The following is a 13,799-nucleotide window of genomic DNA, read 5'->3' as shown; positions in this document are numbered from 1 at the left end:
CAATGTTTGTTTTGTGGTGATGGAAATAGGAATTTACGCAGATGCGATAGCGCTGTGCTTAGACAAAGAAGCCAGTTCAATGGGCCCATTTCTTTCTCCTGTAACAGGATGAAATACCAACGAGTTTTGCACTCAGCTGGCTGTCAGATATTCCGGAGATAATTAGGGGTGAGTTCATAAGCTGGGTTAATATCAGTGAGTCTGGGCAGCTAGTTCATCCTGTAGTGAATAGGAAATAGTGGAACTGGAATTCAGAAGGTAAACCCTTCTGAATTAAAGACTCCACAGCAACCTCAGCTTCAGAGGCTGCTGTCATTTAGTCTGACTAAATCTATAATTTGAATAATTTCTCTGTAAAAATATAGCTGAACACAAAGTATTTAAATTGTTAAAAATCTAAAAATCTGAAAGGGTTTGGAAAATCCTGTGCCTTAGAAGAGTTCATGAAAGGTGAGTGTTATTTTCTACCAACACCACAGCAGTGACTTTGTGTACAGATTAGCTTGTTACTTCTTGCTTTTAAAAGAGATGACTCTGTTGATTAAGTAGAGGAGACAAACTCCATTCCCCTGCCCTCCCCCCCACCATTTATCTTTTTAAGAATAGTAGGGGGATGAGTTGAAGACTTCAGTCATCTAGGAATATGGAAGAAAATCTTTAACATAGCAAAAATAACCACCAATGGAGGATTTTTTTGTTTTATTCTTAAGTGCGATAAGCAAGCTTTGGCATGGTGATATGGAGTAACAGCATTTGCAGTGGACTTATCAGAGGGTGTGTGGTTATCTGGGAGTATTTTAGGCACAGGTTTGCATGCACAGGGCCTTGATCCACTGGCTGAGGGGAAGGCATCTTCACAACTGCCTTGCAGTCCCCCTGGTAACAGTAGTAAGCACAACCAGCTCTCACTCTTAAGCCCTGAGCATGTGACCAAGACAAACGAAGAGGACCATAAGCACAATGACACAGGTACAAGTCCTACCTCATGTGTCGTTCATTGGCTGGTAACAAATGCTTAAAGCAAGTGTATAAGTGATCCAACTGTATTCAAGGAGATCCTGCCTCTGGGTCATTTGTGTTTGGTGGATTCTCTCTGAATTTGTCTCATCCCTATTTGAACTTGATTATAAACCACCGTATCCTGTGGCAATGAGTTCTATAATTTAATTTTGCTTTGTATGTGTTTCTTGGGGGTAGACAACCGCTTTTCATTTATTCTCAGCTTATCACCCGGTAACTTCATTAGCTGATTCTAAATTTTCTATAGTAAGAAACAGTGGGTAGTCATTCTTTGTTTTTCTTCCTTACACCAACTGTGATGGTATAGACATGTATTCTACTTTCTTCCCAGTTGTTTCTTTCTTCAGTTGAGGAATTTCAGTCTAATTGATTTTTGCATGGAGCTACATACTGAGTGTAAATCAGATTCTGTGGCTGCTGAGTGGAAACCATCAGGACATTCACTTCATTTGGCCCCTCAAAATGGGGAGGAAAATCAGTGTTGTCAACTACTGCTACCCCATGCGGAACTCAGATTATTTAAAAATGTGTTGTCTTTGCAGCTTTTTAATTAAAGCAGCTTGTATTTTCAGGAACTAATTAGCCCATCCACATGCCAGTGCAGTGCCCTGACTCTCACCAAGGACAAATAATCCCCGGCCCAGCCTGGAACATGGACTGAGCTAGCTTGTCTACAAAACTTCCACTAGCAATAGGGACTATTACAATATAAATAATAATGTCTGTGCAGTCCTAATATATCTTCCCCAAAGGTTGCATTACAGTGCCTACACTTTAGTATCTTGGAAGCTACTATTAAATGTAAGTAAACCAAGGATAAATACTGCATTGCAATGCCAGTCAGCAAATCAATAACATTAGAAGGAAAATGCCTATATTTTAGCTAGTGTCTTCAGTTCAGGGGGATCTACTTCTGCTTCTCAAATTTGTTATTTTCCTGAAATGAGAAGTGATCAGTTTGGAACTTTGCTGTTAGATAAAAATGACCTTTGATTTACAATGTTGTCAGAACAAGCCCAGGCAGAAAAAACAGCCGTACCTGAAGTCCCTTCACTGAAACAGGGCAAGATAAAATGTGCAACCCTTTCTGTATTACCTTGGGTTTTTTTTCCTTTTCAATTGTCAGTCTCAGGTATTTCTTACTTCTTGAATTTCATGAGTGTTATTAAACATAGAGCGAAGCAAACCCTCTATGGAGACCAGATTTTGTTAAAACTGATTTGCCTGTGGCCATTTAACAGAAGACTTTTGCCTGGCTTTTATTTGTTAAAGATACTATTTTTTCCCCTTTCTTATGTACTAGAGGTGACATTCTAAATGAGCAATTTCTTCTTGAGTTTGATTATGAAATGCAAAGTGTTTGATTTAGGTTAATGAATGATCAAATATTAACTCTATCTTAAAATGTTCTGAGGAATTAAAGAGTGGTGGGAGGCACCTGAAGTTAGCCTGTGTTAGGAGGCTTGCTTTGCCCTGGGTCTTTTCATATAGAGGGTCCCAAATTGCCCTCTACCGCAGCTGACTTTCAACAATTCATTCGAATCATCTCCTGGAGGGATCTGTGTCTCTGCATTGACTAGATAAGAAGCCTAGGACAAACGAGTGTGAGCATCCCCTGCCCCTAGTTGACTCCAGGAATGGGTATTTTTTTTTCCCTGAGCAGGCTGGTAATGAACACTAAATTGGTCAGAGTCAGAGACCACACAGTCCTGGAGGATGAAATAGCCTTCTCAGGCTCCTGTGAAGTCCCTTCAGGTCAGGTTTTAGCAATATCAATCTGACAAAGTTTTGTGAAAGATGGAGAGCAGCAGTCAGACGTTGTGGAAAGCTGAACCTGTTGCTCTGCGTGATCAAGCACATGTGGGCTTCAGATTAAACTTTCTGCCTCAGAGCCCACTTTCACACCAATAAATCATGCTTGTGTCTCTTTTTTTTTTTTTTTTTTTTTGGTACTAATGGCCTGTGTCCATGATATTCAAAGCCTTTGGTCTCCAAAATAGAGTAGCCACATCCAAACTGTGCATTAGTAAAGGTCCTGGATCTGTGTGAGCTCCTGAGCTGTGTCTGGGAATTGTTTGGAAGACAGCTGATTGTGGCCAGAACCATCCTGAGGACATGCCTCACAATTTAACATTGCCATGGTTGAGTCCTGCTGCCTGGTGTTAGTCCCAGAGACTGCTCAGCTTACTTGTGTACTCATACCCAGAAACTCTGGTCCAAGCCTTGCTTACTGTCATACACCTGGGGGTTTTTGCACTAGAGTTACCTTTCCATACCCAGCTGTTGGTAGGAGGGAAAAAAAGGATGATAACTGGAAGGTTTTTGGTCCAAAAGCCTTAGCTTTTCACTGTTTTGGTGCTTCCACATCACATTTTGACTATGGCAGACGCCTATTCAGCTGAGGAAAAAAAAGTGCAAAGTGATCGAATGTGTCTCTGATCATTTAGTGGACTAATCGTGAACATGCAGGTTCATGATTCTGCAGGCATTGGTCATGGAATTTGATAAAACAGTGCAAACATGTTTGGGGATTTGGTGGTTCACTAAACCAAAAGATCAGTTACGAGTCTTGGGAAGGCAGTTTTACTAGGAGGTTTAGTTCAGCTTTTCCTCTGGCATATAGCTGCAGGGGTTATGGGACATCAACAGGAGGAATGATTAAAGGCATGAAGTTCATTCCTCCTTGTTTCCTTTCCTGCGTATTCCTGTTTCCATGAGCCATCACTGTGGTTCTCCACAGAGATGTTGATCTTTCGTAGTGTCAGTGGCAGAACTTCACTTCTTTCTCACTTGTTTTTGGGAATAGCACCTCTTTAACATGAAATGCAACCCCTCACATTCAATTACAGCAGTAGTAGGAAGTGTGTGATCAAACATTTACATGACTGTACCTCTTGGTTACATAAAAGAAAATGAATGTAATTTTCACCTACATACTTTTATCTTTTTATGAGTGAACTGATTATAAGCCAAATAAGCCAGAAGGCAAACTGCAACATATTAAGGTGAGAGAGAAAAAGAAAAACAATCTCAATATTTTCAGAGAAATGTGTTAAATTTGAATACATTTAAAACTTAGTGATACATATAATTAGTGCTGGTTTCCGTGGTTACGGAGTCAAAGATACAGAAGTTGAAGCTCCATTTCTTGTCACTGAAAGCTCAAAATCAGAAATGGAGTGGATCCAGGTGGCAAATATCCATATGCTGGAATTGGCATCACCCATCTTGTGCCCAATCTGTTAGTCACGTAAATTAAAATGAGTCAAGATTTGTGGTTTATAATTAATGTATTTGGTAAGCAAGAACGTAATCACCACTGAAGAGGAAAAAGGAACCATTTTATGTCCTAAAATGACCCCCATGAGAGAGATCCTCTAATCCTCAGATTTAGCCCCAATGGGATGCACCCGTGAGTGCTGAGGGAGCTGGCAGATGTTATTGCCAAGCCACTCTCCATCATCTTTGAAAGGTCATGGAGAATAGCAGAAGAGCCTGAGGGCTGGAAAAGCAAAGGTCACTTAGTCTTCAAAAAGGGCTGGAAGGAGGACCCAGCAAGCTACAGGCTGGTCAGCACCACCTCCACCCCTGGCAAGGTGATAGAACAGCTCATCCTGGAGGATGTCTCAAAGCATGTAGAGGAAAAGGATGAAGCATATTCAACATGGCTTCACCAAAGGGAAAACTTGCCTGATTAACCTGATAGACTTCTGTGATGGAATGACTGGCTGGGTAGAGGAAGGGAGAGCAGTGGATGTTGTCTGCCTTGACTTCAGCAAGGTTTGTAATACGGTCACCCATAAATTCCTGGGATGTAAACTCGGGAAGTGTGGACTGGAGGAGCAGACAGTGAGGTGGATTAAGAACTGGCTGAATGGCAGAGGAGTTGTGATCAGCAGCACAGAGCCTGGCTGGAGGCCTGTAGCTCGTGGTGTTCCCCAGGGGTCCGTGCTGGGTCCAGTCCTGTTCAACTTATTCATCAACGACCTGGAAGAAGGGACAGAGCGTACCCTCAGCAAGTTTGGTGACGATACAAAACTGGGAGGAGTGGGTGACACACCAGAGGCTGCGCTGCCATTCAGCCAGACCTGGACAGGCTGGAGGGCTGGGAGGGAGGAACCTCATGAAGTTCAGCAAAGGCAAATGTAGGGTCCTGCACCTGGGGAGGGACAACCCCCCACACCAGCACAGGCTGGGGCTGGCCTGCTGGAAGGCAGCTCTGCAGAGAAGGACCTGGGAGTGCTGGAGGACAGCAGGCTGCCCGTGAGCCAGCAGTGTGCGCTGGTGGCCAAGAAGGCCAATGGCACCCTGGGGTGCATTAGGAGGAACGTGGCCAGCAGGTTGAGGGAGGTGATCCTCCCCCTCTTCTCTGCCATGGTGGGGCTGCACCTGGAGTGCTGTGCCCAGTTCTGGGCGCCCCAGCTCAAGAGGAACAGGGAACTACTGGGGAGGGTCCAGTGGAAGGCTGTGATGATGATGAGGGGGCTGGAGCACCTCCCTGATGAGGAAAGGCTGAGAGAGCTGGGCCTGTTTAGCCTGGAAGAAGAGAAGACTGAGTAGAGATATTACCAATGCCTACAAATATCTTAAAGGCGAGGTTCATATTCAGGAGGATGGGACCAGGCTCTTTTCAGTGGTACCCAGTGACAGGACAAGGGGCAACGGGCACAAACTGAAACACAAGAAGTTCCTCCTGAGCATAAGGAAGACCTTCTTTATCTTGAGGGTGACAGAGCACTGGCACAGGCTGCCCAGAGAGGCTGTGGGGTTTCCTTCTCTGGAGACATTCAAAACCTGCCTGGATGCGACTCTGTGCAACCTGCTGAAGGTGAACTTGCTTAGCAGGGTTTGGGCTAGATGTTCTCAGAAGGTCCCTTCCAACCTGACCATTCTGTGATATAAGTTTGTATCTTCATCTTTGGTTGTATTATTGTCAAATGATTTGAAATGACAAGCTACAGAAAGATTCCTAGAGATATGACCCCTCAGGCCTATGGCTCATTTAGGGTAGGGCCATATGTCATCTGGGCATCCCTTTTCCAGTTGTTACTTGTCTGTTTCTAATCTGTTGGGATCTGCTTCAGGAGTAAATATTGTCTCATTGCCTGTGACTGTCCTAGAAAATATAACAGCACCGTGACATAGGGTTGGGTACTAGTCTACCAGTACCCATGATGTTCAATTGTTTATGTGCTCCTGGATGTCTTGGGTGGCATCAGCCAGCACTTCCCCAGCCAGATCTCAGGCACAGTTCAGGGAACAGCAGGTTTGGGAGAATATACGGGATATACTCACACATGCTGACTTTGGGCAGCTCGTATAGATGGGAAGGGAAGCCCTCCTGGACAGGCACACAGGACAGGTGCTAGTTAAATGCTCACTGTTGGATAGCTTTCCTGCTGTGAATTTCTCCCAACACACACACACAATTCTTTTCTGGTGTTAAAGGAGGGCTGTGAGATCAGCTGGATGTTTTGCAGTCTGTGCAAGTACCCTGCTGTTTCCTGGTCACTACCTTGCTTCCTTTGCTCTGATTCACTTCAACATATTTTTCCCTGTTTTCCACTTGCCAGTGCCCCACCCCAGCTTCTTTGCCTCCACACTTAATATTTAAAAAATGTTTAAATTTTTAAATGTTTAAATGTTCAGATTCTCCTGGCACAAACGGGAAGAGTAATTTTTCATATTCAAGACTCCTCCTTTTCATAGCGTGCAAATTTTTTGTTAACCTATAGTCTGATTTTCCTTTTTACCCTTCTCTCAGTCTGTGTGTTTGGAGCAATGAAGCTACTCAGTTGCATACTTTTATGTTGGGCCCATAGTCCCTTTCTGCTGGTTTTACTTTGCTGATGTGTCTTTTCTTAAACTGGCAGATGGCTCCTCAGGGACAGGGATGTTTGCTTCCCCTGTGTTTGTAACACACCTAACGCAGTGGAGATTTGTTGAAGCCTGGAGTTTTGAACACAGTGATAGCATCTATAAAACAAATGTATTCATTTTGATCTTCCAGCCATGTTCATTAGAAAGGTATGTTTGTGTGTGTTGTTATTTATTTCAAGGGAGAGATTGTAGATCTGAGCAAGAATGGAAATTCCTATATTGTGGGAAAGGGTACAGTTTCAAAGCTTGTTACAAATTGCTATAAAACTAGCAAATTCTGAAATTTCAATTCAAGTGGAAATTTTGTGTGTATTTCATGCTAGATAGCTTGAGAGATTCTATTTCAACAAAATAAAGACCTTTTAATTTGTACTTGGATGTTGCTAGTGGATTTATTTTTTAATACAAAGATCTCAAGAAGAAAAGTGAGTTAAATGTACATATTTCAATCTGAGGTTTCACTGGGTTATTTTACTTTGTCAAAATGATTTTTTTGTTGAAATCAACATTTCTCCATAGAAAGCTCAGGATTATCGAAAATTATGTATTCCAGTACAAGAGTGTTCTGTGGGGAAATCTTGGACCTGCTGTGTTAGGTTGTAACTCCTACTCTTTCTCTCCAGCACATCTCACGTACCCTTACTGTTCTGTTTGTGGGATAGGACAGCCAGCACATTATAACTTCCAAAAGCAAGGATGGCAGCAATGAACTGTCTCAGCAAGGTATTGTTCCAACCCCTGCTATTACCTACCAGCCAAGAATACAATTATCACCTTCATCAATGCATTTTTTATTTTACACTTGACTTGAGGATGATTTGCACCAACTCCCAAAAATGCATATCTGTCTGATTGGAAACTTTCCTGAGCTACACTTATACAGTGAGCTTGAGGACCTCTGACCACCTAGAGGACCTCAGAGGTCCCTGGTTGCTCTGCAGACCTGGTAGATGAATCTGCTGTTGTCTAAAGCATCCTTAATCCTGGCAAGTCATAACAAATCTGAGGAGATGAAGGGAGAGCTTGTTCAGCAGGAAATACTTCAAACAAAAATGAATTTTCAATACAGCTTAAAAAAGCAGAAAGATTTCTGCCACATCATGATCTGCTCCAGTGTGGTACAGACACCTGTCACTCAGGATTTAGTTCTTCAGCTTATAATGGAAAGCAGATCCTCAGTGTAGTCACATTAAAAAAAAAAAGAAAAAAAGAAAAAAAACCCCAAGCAATGGCCACTGGCACTAAGAAAAAGCAAGTACCCGACTTATTACATGAATGTGGATTGGTTTTTTGTAACATCTGATCATGTTTTGTACTTTAATTTTAGCATGAGAAAAAGAACCTACAGTCTTCAGGGAATATGACAAAATACACAAAGACTAGAATTTTTCTTACTTTACATAATGGACCAAGGTTAGAAAAAAATAGGTTTGAACTTGCATGATTTCAGGGCTTTTTGCATAATTATTAAATAATTTAATGCATAAATAACACCCATAATCGTATACTGGGATGGTGTTGCAATTAAAAGTAAACCCTGATTTTCAGAATATTTAATTTTGTGATGAATTAGCTGTTAGTCCAGCCCCTTATTTCTGTCCTATTTTCTCTTCATGGAGTTATTTAAATAAAATAAGCATCATGTTGTACCGTAAAAACTGATAGCAGTAGATTCGTTGAGCTATACAGAATAAAATCATTCATGTCTTACCACTTCTGATAAATGTACAGATAGCACCTTAAAATCAAAAGTATGTTCATATTCAGATTAATCCCTAGTACTTAAACCACTATTTTACCCTATAGAGGCTTTTAGTAATATTTTTTAACAATGTTACTTTCTTTACAAGGAACACCAGCTTATTTGGTGGAGGCTGCTAGAGGAATGCTTTGCGATTAATGGGTATTTGAATTTCAGGGACAGGCTGATTGATAGTGCCAAAGAGTATTCTTTGGAACAATCACTTTGAGTTTTTCCACAGAGAATGAACAATTTAGTGTAAAGTACAACAAAAGATCAGCGAGTGAAATACCTCTATTTACTGTTTGTATTTTTAGGGCAGCCAGAAGTTGTGGACTAGTGAACTGTCACTTTACACTTCAGTGCCTTCAAAGATACAAACTTACTAAAAAGTTATCCTGTGTTGTTTTCTTGAATTGCTGGTCAGAAATATGTTAAGAGCCTGATGCCTTGCAGAAATTATTACAAGTATTGATTTAGTGCCCATCACCACGATAACTGAATTTCAGCTCAAGACGGAACATACAAGGGATCAGTAAGAAATAAGCCTAAATATGTTGCCTGTGTGCTCATGGCACAGGAAAAAGGGGCTAAATCCAGTAAGGAAGCACTGGGTAGAAAATACCTTTTTGCAAGCAATGGGTTTGTGCCTCACTGTATTCCTCTGATCTTGGGCCTTGCTGCGCAGAAGGCTCTGCCATCAGTTTATATTTAGATAATGGTGTTTTTGGCTAGTGTTTTTTGACTTCAGAAAAATATACCAATATTGGAAGGCACAGCCAGATAGGGTTATTTATCGTATTTGTGCTACATTGCCTCGTGAAAAATACTTGTAAATATGCTGGGAATAACACTTAGGGAGATATTTTCAAATGGTTCAAATGAAAATCTGAAAAATAATAATGAATGTTTTTAGAGGCCCATTGTGTAAGCTTAAACATTTTTTTTCCAAGTATGATCTCTTTATTTCTACTGGAATGAATTGTGTTGTTTGGTTTCCCCCCTCTAGCTATTATGTTCAAACCTTTTGAAATATATTTGGTCCCCTTTATTGAACTATGCATGTTTAAGTTGTATAGCAAAATATATGATAAAAATATTAGATACAAATCCAATGCAGGAGACATTTTGTAACTAATTATTATTTTTTAAATAGTGAAATCAAAATGATTAGCTACATTTTTACTTTCCCTATCATAAAATAAGCTTTCTATATCTACAAAATCATGCACTTTTAAGAAACTTCTAAGTTTTAGCTAAAAGCAGGGCTTTTTTCACTGATAGGCTGTAAAAATTAGATTTATAATGGAAACCCTGTCACTTGCTTAATTACAGAGGTTCAGAAACCACTCTAATTAGCCCAATGACAGCAGCAGATGAGATGAGTCTGACATTTCAGCATCTATCTAGGTATTTTGCATCAGTTCTTTCATACCAATGAACTGAAAGACATCTTTTGCGACCTGATGCTAGTCTTCTATTTGAATATATTTTTTATTCTTTTTTAAACTTTTTTCTGGTTCTTCATTATGGAAGCCTAAGCTAAGTAGTTCAGATTCCTCCAGGCATTCAGGATTAACCTATTAAATACAGTGGTGATAAAGTGGTAGGATAATGACCTGTGGAGAGTGGCTGGCCCCATGCTCTCTCTAATGCCACAGGAGTCTTCCTTTTTGTTTTTGTCTTGGAGCAGATGCTTTGAGGATGGCTTATACCTTCCTGCTCCAACTCCTGTTTCCCTCGGCCCAGTCTTCTTTCACTCATAGTAGTGGAAAACTTTAAAGGTCATTTATGTTGTTCCTATATGGAGGTTCCTTAAAAATAAATACATTGAAACATGATTTTTTTTCCCAGTGGAAATGCCTCAGAACCAGCAGAAATGAAAAACACATCTGAACTGCTGAAGTCTTTGGTGGGGTAGCTAAAGGCGTATTTCACAGCTAGTCCCAGATATAAGTGTGGCTTTGCCTTTCTGCAGTAATCCTTATAGCATGAGCAGAAGGAGATCCTCGAGCCTGAATGGCAGTGTTGAAACAAAAGTGTATGTGGACTGATGCAGGGTCTGTAGGCAACAAGAGGCAGGAACTGTGGGCCTTGGTCTCTAGTTGTTAACAATCAACACTTATTAAAAGGCAAATATGATTTTTTATTTCTGCTCTGAGTTCTACCTGTGAAACGTTATGGTTTTTGTTGAAATTGGCCCTGTTAAGCATCAGTTTGGGAGAAAGTTGGTCTTACCTCTACTGGACTTTCTAGCATCTGGGTGAGCAAGAAAGAAGTGCTGTTCACTAGTGTGAATGTCTGTTACCAGCACCAATACCCTGAGTTTTACTGGTAGCCCAGCTAACCCTTTTGGTGGTGGTTTTTGATTTCTTAATGGCTGCAAAGAAAGAACTTTGCACCTTGCATCTTTTAGAGATAAACTACATGGGAAGCAATCATGGAAAATTTGAAAAATGGAAAAATAACAACAGAGGGCCCAAAATTCTCTTGCATGCCTTAACATTTTAAATATGCATCTGTAGTGGGTTTGCATGGCAAGATTTAGGTAGCAGGGGGGCTACAGAAGTGGCTTCTGTGAGAAGATCCCAGGCTTGTGACCCTGGGGGGACCCACACTGGAGCCGGCTGTGCCTGAGGGACGGCATCCTGTGGGAGGGACCCATGCTGGAGCAGCCCGTGAAGAGCTGCAGCATGTGGGAAGGACTCATGCTGGAGAAGTTCATGGAGGACTATCTCCCATGGGAGGGACCCCAGGCTGGAGCACGGGAAGAGTGTGAGGAGGAAGGAGAAGCAGGAATGTGTGATGAACTGACCACAACCCCCACTCCCTGTCCCCCTGTGCCACTCAGGGGGAGGTGGTAGAGAAATGGGGAATTAAGTTAAGCCTGGGAAGAAGGGAGGGGTGGGAGGGAAGGTGCTTTTGAGTCTGTTTTGCCCATGACAATATTTGCTGAGTGATGTCTCCCTGTTCTTACCTCAACTCACAAGCCTTTTGTCAAATTTTCTCTCCCCTGTATGGTTGAGGATGGGAGTGATGGAGCAGCTTTGGTGGGCACCTGGCATTCAGCCAGGGTCAAACCACCCCAGCATCTCTAAGAACAGCCACAGACTGGATGATGTTTTCAGAGGATTATGTGGTCTCTTTCAAGATGTATTGGGGCTGAGCTGAAAAGATAAATGAACCTTTCTAGCATCATCTTCTAAAAGTTCTGGCAAGGCTGTCACTGGTAATATGTTCCCAAAACATATGCCCATGCAGTACTGCATGGGTTCTCCCACAGGCCAAACCTTCGTTTCAGTTTTGCACAAACTTTGAGAAAATGGGACTGATGCCAGTTTCTGCCTTAAGTTGCACTAAATTCATATGATCTGGGATTTGTGCAAGCCAAGTGGAAAGAGAAACAGGCTCCCCCAGCATGGAGTTTGGCCTTTGGTGAAATTATCTGTAGATAAGTCAGAACTTTCAAACTGAATGTGGAGGCTAGAACTGTGTTTTTCTTATTTGTAATTTGAAGATTTTCAGCAACACAAAGATGCTTTAAAAAAAATAATGAACTGACTCAAGTCCTATGCAAAGGTCTGTAGTAATTAGTCCAGTACCTGTTGAGGTGGGACCACAATGAGATGTAGGCTGCCAATTAAGGCTCCTTTAACAGTGGGAACTCAATTTTACATGAACTGCTAAGGGCTGCCAGGAAAGAAATTAACCAGCCATTGTTCTTAAACTCAACTAGTCCCTTGTAGCTTGAGGTTAGAAACAAGGGGAACAGAAAGGGATCTGGAAGTTTTCTCTATAGAGATGGGCAAGGTGACTTTGAAGAAAAACACCACTGCTATCAGCAGTGATAATGCCCTAATGGGAAGATGTAGCCCCTACTTTGTTTTAAGAAGAAATGGAGGCTGTTTTGGTTTTAAGGAACAAGGTGAGATGCATTGCCTCCTCAACTCACTCCCTTTTTCTGCACAGGTACAGAAGGCAGAGGAGATGCCTCCTATGTTGCTACAGAATAATAAAAAAGAGGAGATAAAATAAAGAATTAGAACAGCAAATCATTGTCTCTAGAACCAGGACAGCTGGGTTTTTTGCTGCTTATCCCAAAGACAGACCATGGACTGCAGCATTTGTTATTGTCTTCTGATGACAGAATGAACCGGGGCAAAATAAATGCTTTTTTTTTTTTTTTTTTTTTTTTTTTAAGTGGATTTAAGACTCTACCAGATTTGTCATAGTAACGGTTCCAAGAATGCCTGGGGATCTGCAGTTTGTCAGCAGAGTAGCCAGTGAGTTATTTATTGCCAGGAATATAGTAAAGCCAAAAAAAAAAAAATCCATGCCACTTCAGGTTGTTTCCTCTCTCCAGCATCTTCTATTTGTGCATGGAAACCACAGAACTATAGTTCAGGCTATAGTTCAGTGACCCAGAAGATTATGGATTTGGATCTGCCCCAGAGGAGGAAGGCTGGTCTGGTCATCAGCCAGCCTGTCTGGAGTGTGATGGGTTTTAGCTTTTTTTCCTCTCCTAAACTCCTGGTGTCATACTAGACAACTGAGTCACCCCAATGCCATACAGTTGGATAGGGCTGGAAGGACTTCATCTGAAAAGGTCATCCTCAAAACTTCAGCTGCTGCCTAACTTGATAGGCTCCAACTTTAGGACTGATTGATCAGTTGATGTATCTATCTATCTGTCTACCTATCCATCTGTCTGTCCATCCATCCATGCATCTGTCCAACTGTCCATGTAAAAGTTAGATGAATCTTGTCCAGGAATGTCTTGATCTTATCAGAGCTGAAGAGTTCACTGCTCATCTCCCATCTTAGTGCCATGGGAAGCCACAAATGATTTTCTTATTTCTCAGTGTTAGCTGGAGGACTTCTTCCAGAAAGTACATTCTAAGAAATTGCCCCTCACAGAACATGGAGGGTTATATAGTGTCATTAACACCACTCCTTGCTTTTGTTTTCTAGCAGAGAAGTCAGAGCACTCTTTTATCTGGCAGGGTAACTACTTGAGGGAATTCAAATCCACATTTCCCACAAGTAAGGACAGTGCCTAAGCAATGCAGTTACAGGGAACAAATTGAGATTCCCAGATGATGAATTTGGCCAAGGCCAAGATACAAGAACTAGGACAACATGAATTTTAATAATTGGA

The sequence above is a fragment of the Falco peregrinus genome, chromosome 3 (genome assembly GCF_023634155.1).
Source record: "Falco peregrinus isolate bFalPer1 chromosome 3, bFalPer1.pri, whole genome shotgun sequence".
Lineage (NCBI taxonomy): Eukaryota > Metazoa > Chordata > Aves > Falconiformes > Falconidae > Falco > Falco peregrinus.
The sequence above is the reverse complement of the archived record's forward strand: the minus strand, read 5'-3'. Positions refer to the sequence as shown.